This window comes from Musa acuminata, chromosome BXJ1-4 (assembly GCF_036884655.1).
Source record: "Musa acuminata AAA Group cultivar baxijiao chromosome BXJ1-4, Cavendish_Baxijiao_AAA, whole genome shotgun sequence".
NCBI classification, from domain to species: domain Eukaryota; kingdom Viridiplantae; phylum Streptophyta; class Magnoliopsida; order Zingiberales; family Musaceae; genus Musa; species Musa acuminata.
This window is the reverse complement of record NC_088330.1, coordinates 25,970,991-25,976,990: the sequence shown is the minus strand read 5'-3', so window position 1 is coordinate 25,976,990 and position 6,000 is coordinate 25,970,991.

Sequence of the window (6,000 nt, the reverse complement as noted above, 5' to 3'; positions counted from 1 at the left end):
TTTTTCTTTTTTTTGGGTTCGGGTTCAAAAAAGGAAGGTTGGTTTCGGGGAGAACCAAAAGGGAGTTCCATTTCCATTCCACAAACTATTAAAAAACAAAAATTTTCTTTTTTTCCTTTTATTTTAATTAAATCTCCATGATGAGATTATGTTTTAGATCTTCACCAAGGTTTTAAACGAAAAGGAAATAGAATCTTTATTTGAATACCATATGTTAACCAATCTTTGAGAAATTCTATTTGAACACCAATTTAATATGTATTTCTCTATTTCATTCCTTCAAATCCTCATATCACTTGGGAAATTGGAATAATAACATATGTCCAATATTTTTAGCTATTATCAATGAAGGTAATACAATGTATTTTCTAAAAAAAGATTGGGTTATCAGTATCAAACCTCGTATTACTTGAGCAAATATTTGCAGCCCCATTATGGTAGTAATACAACCTAGTGTCAGCAATAGTACTATCCATATATTGAAATTTTGAGGATTTAAATTCTTGAAATCTTTTGTGGCCTATAAATATCCCATTTAGATTTAGTTGATGAAGTATTTATTCTTGAGCTAAAAAGTATTGTAAACTCTCATTTTGAGTATAGTTTAAGTCTCCTCCTCTTGATTTTGGTTATAATTCTAAGTTATAAAAAGTGGAAGATCTTGTATAAAAAGAGAGTGTGAATGTTATCTCCTCGGTTTAAAAAAAGAGAAAATTATAACAAGGATAGTTGATCTTCACTCATTAGAAAGAATATTGATAGTGAAAGCTGATAGCCTCAAGGGAAGAGGAATCGGGAGTGGACATAGTTCGGGAATTCCAAACTACTATAAATCGATTTACCTCTTTTTACTTGCCCTTTACTTGTGACTTAGTTTTATTCTCTTTGCTTGCAATTTTAACTTATTCAATCAAGTTTTCAAAACATGTTGATTTATCGATCAAGTTTTAAAATTAGTTAAAAATATTATTACACTAATTAATCCTCCCTCTTAGTGTCATTAAGATCATAACAATTAGTATCAAAATGAGGTTCTCTCCTATGGATTAACACCCAAGAGAGAATAAATGATATTTTTAAGTAATTAAGAAAGACACTATTACATTTCCTCTCGTATTCAATGAAACATATTACACCTATTGGAAAACATGAATGAGAATTTTTATGCTTTCTATGCATTTTGATTTATAGAATGTTATTGAGTTTGGTTTTCAAAAATCTTCTAATCCAATAGAAGAATGGAATGATTTTTTTAAAAAAAATATTTTCTTTCAATGCTAAACCTATGAATGTTTAGTTTTGTACTATAAATAAAAATGAGTTTAATTGAGTTTCTACTTTTGACTTAACATATGATGTATGACATACACTTGAAGTCACTCACTAAAGCTTAAGTAGAGTAAAAGATTCTAATTATTTTTGTTTTAGTTCATAGTTATGAATTATGGCACAATCAATATTTCTTTTTTGAGATAGTCTTAGCAATCTTTGAGATATGCCCCTGAATATCTTAATACTAATAATATAAGTTACCTTATTCATATCAACTATCTTAAAATTCTTACTAAGAAATCTTTTAACTAGGTATAATAAACCAAGATCGCTATTAGCAAGCAAAATATTATTCACATATAGACCAATATAATAAACTAGCTTCCACTAACCTTTAGATATAAACATTGATCAATAGTATTTTTCTTAAATCTGAAAAATATAATGATATTATGAAACTTTATATACCATTAACTAGAAGTGTGTTTAAAGCTATAAATGGATTTCCTAAATTTTCATACTAAAATTTATATTTCTTTTCTTTTCTCTATGAATCATTTAAGTTAATTCATTCAAAAAGGTTATGTTCACTTCCATCTAATATAATCTAAAATCATAGTGAGGATGATTCTTAATGAGTTCATTTAATAAACTAGAAAAATTATTTCACTATGGTCGATGCATAAAACTTTTGATCGTAATTCTTACTTTTATATCATTTGATATTATCTTTTGAGTCACACTTTATCTTAATGATTTTTTTTTATTGTTATTAGGTAATTAAATAAGTTTTTACACACCCATTTTATTTCATTGATTTTAATTCTTCTTTTATTATATTGTATCATTTTTCATAATCATTATTTTTCATAACTTATGAAAACAACGAGGGATTCTTTTAATTCATAACTTGTTTTATTGGACTTTATTCATTCCATATTTTTATTCTTGAAACAAATTATAATTTTTCATGTGAACTCATAACTCATATTTTATAATGTGAACCTTCTTAGATGATGTGTTTTTATTTATTCATGAATATTTGGCAGTGTGCAAACAACAATATGGATGTAGTTCTTTCTTTGATTTTTCTGGCTTTATTTTCTTGTGTTTCATAACTACTTTTTTTTCTTTCTTATCCTTATGGTTTTTGCAGTATGTTATTACTTCTACTTCACATTGGACATCACATTCTTTGTACATTGAGCCATCATATTTATTAACTGATATTTTTTTGTCAAGTGCTTGAATCTGCGTGCTGCTCTTAGCATGCCGGTTGTATACCCTAGCATGTTTATTGTAGTGTCCATCATGGAATAAAACCAGGCTTATTAGCTAGTTTCGTTGAGAATGGAGCTTGGGCTTATCTCTAGCAAGTGCTGTGCTTGCTGAGTGGCAATCAATGGCAAGGAATGATATCTCAAAAATTGTACAAATATTATGATGATGATTTATGTAGATTATTTGATGTTTATTTAGTGAAAAAATATTAATCCAGACAAAGATTTGTTGTTTTTAGTCAAAAACTGGATAGTCACTATATTTGTGATCATAATGAGGTCGGATCAGTCAAATAGGTGTTGAATCTAATCTCGGATTTTGATGATGACGTCAATTGTCATTTGCTATCTAATCCATATGTTGAGATAAGTATGCAGGATTAACTACGATGAAAGTAAGACATGCAGCAGGAGTTGCGCCGGAGTCAAGACTATGATCACATTGGGGGTTCGAGAGTTCGACGAAAGTTCGGACGGTCGTCGGAGGTTCTGCGAGAACAAATCCGAGAAGTCCAAGAGCTTGCCAAAGAAGCTCGTCGGAACTCGCCAAGTAGATCGTCGCAAGTCTAGGAGTTTGCCGGAAGTCCGTCGGAGCATCGTCGAAGGTTCGTCGGATGTTCGCCGGAAGCTCACCGGAAGAAGCGATTGACGCACCGGAGCAAGTTGCAGTAAATGCCTTAAGAAATTTGTAGTTAGCACGATGATTAAGTTAGAAATGGGAGGTGATCCCATTAACTTAATCTTGGGGCAATTAGGCCCTTGGCAAACCCAAATTGGGCCGAATGGATCAGTCCATTCGGACCTAGATTACTTGGCCAGAGGTGGCACTGCCTAGGTCGGCGGTGGCACCGCCCAGGACTCAGTCTCCGAGCTCTGGTTGGGCGGTGCAACCGCTCCAGTCAAGCGGTGGCACCGCCTGAGCTCGGTCTCCGAGCTCTGGTAGGAGGTGCAACCGCCCCTGACAAGAGGTGGCACCGCCCAAAGGCTCAGTCTTCGAGCTTTGCTAGGCGGTGCAACCGCCAGACCTCGAAATTCTGGGAATTGACAGTTTTGAGCTCGGAATTCAAACTGGGTTGGGGCCTATAAGTACCCCACCCTTTCATCAATGATAGAGTAACCAAAAACCGCCGAAATCCTGATCTTACTCTGTGTTTTTGAGAGCTCAAAAAGTGTTGTATTAGTTAAAAGTTCTCCTTCCTCTTTTCTTCCAAGTTTTGATATGTCAAGAGAGGAAAGAAAAATTCTATAAGGGTTTTCTCCTAAGCCCGTCAAAAGGAGTGAAACTGTAAAAGAGTGGTTGGCCTTCGCCTATTGAAGGAAGGCCTCTAGTGGACGTCGGTGACCTCATCGGTGGAGGAAGCCAAAAGTGGATGTAGGTCAAGATTGACCGAACCACTCTAAATCTCGGTTTGCATTTACTTTGAGCATATTATCTTTATTGCAAACCTCCTCAATAGCTTACTGCCTTCTGCGCTTTTACGATCGTGTTTCAAAGTTCAGTATTTTCCGAATCAGCGTTTAGACGTAAATCAGTTTTATCGTACGAACATCATATTTCAGTTTACGCTTACATTCTAATCTCCATCACAATTGCAAACTGCCTTCATAGACTTGCTTTAACTGCATCTTGCTTGATCACAAGTTAAAGTGATTTACGAATTGGATTTTCTACCGAAATTGCTCTTATCGTACGAACACAGTTTTAATCATCGAAAGTTTTTCGCTACACTAATTCACCCCCCCCCCCTTCTTAGTGCTCTTGATCCTAACATTAGGATGATGGGATTAAATTTTTTTGGAATATTTGTATGATCGACTACTTTTGACTGAATGAATCAAGACGTGCCAAACTAGTGCATGTGTGCACACTTAGCTAGTTAATGGTGGAGTCCACGCCCCAAGTCGGTGAGAATTCATAAAATTTTTAGGATTAGATTATCTACAAAGCACAATCATGGCCATGGAAATTAGTTGTGGGTCATGCAAAAGATATTTTTATAAATATATTAGTTTTTTAATCAAGAGAGAGGGAGGGGGTTGAAAAGGTTTAGCATTGATGCCTCTTATTTTTCTTGATCTTAGGATTTGAGCTGGCCTAAGAGTGATTAAATTAATCTTATCTTTGTTATACATGTCTGTCCATCATACATCAGCCTCTGGTAAGAGATTTAAACCCTCTCTTGCTTCACTATTTGACATCAGTATTCTCATAATAATTTCTGATTTTTTTTATATCAATTATTTGTCCTCTTTCAAACTTATTACAACTAGAGACTAATGGCTCTCTCATGATCCCATTCGCCACATTTTAAAATTACATCTCATAGTATATGTCAGTATTCTGCCGCAACTAGTTACTTCTGTTATTAGTTATGCACTGTATAATTAACTTACAAGTTAGACTTTTACAAATACATTGTTTGTATGCTTTTTTATATGAAGTTGTTTGATTTGTGTGGTTTCCCATATGTTTTTATTTTGGGTACTGTTGCCATCTGCATCCAATATGAAAACCTGAAATTGGTTGATCCGCATGTAGTTTGGCGGTTAGAGCGGTAATTAACTATTTTTTATTATATATTACTGTGAATTTTAATGTGTACGATACGATACGATACATACATACATACATGCATACATATATATATATATATATATATATATATATATATATATTTCAATTTGTGTTCCTTCCCTATATTATGTAATTTTTGTGATACTTGAATCATGCGTTTTGCCGTGGTTAATGTTTTAAACTTGAATTGTTACTGTATTCACACAATGCTTTTAAGCATTGATATTTTGTCTGTTATTAGTTTATGAAGTCGATTATTTTGGATCGAGTTAGTTCATATACTTGCTTCCGTCTCTTGTATGGATCTTACTAATTCTTTATGACTCCTCTCTAAGCATAGTGATTCAGAGCTGTCAAGGATACAGTTTTTCTAGTAGGACTTGACAGTATCAAAGTACATCACTAGAACTCCTAGGAAGGATGATGTTATGGTGCAGAACTTTGTGTCCAAATTGCTCAAGAGCTGAGAAGAGAGGGTGATGGGGGTTCATATAGAGATGTTATCTCCTGCTTTAATGTGCTTAACTCATGCATCATGCCCTCGTATATGAAAGTGCAGTCACAACATTTTACATATGGAAGATTGCACTTGCTTTTACAAACCTCCGAGAAACTTAAGATGAACAAAATTTTAGTTGCTTGCTTTAACTTATAATTTATCCTTTGTGATAGATTAGGCAAGACAAGAGTCATTTATTATGGCACAAGTTAGTCATCAATTTAACTTGACTTGCAAGTGTTGTCATTTTATGATCTACTTAGATCTTGAACACTAGCTGTGATTCTATAGAAATTTTATGCAAATGGTTCCTACTTTGTTTAAGGTATGTTGATTTTTTTTTTTTTTTTGTTAAGGACATAAATATAAACCTT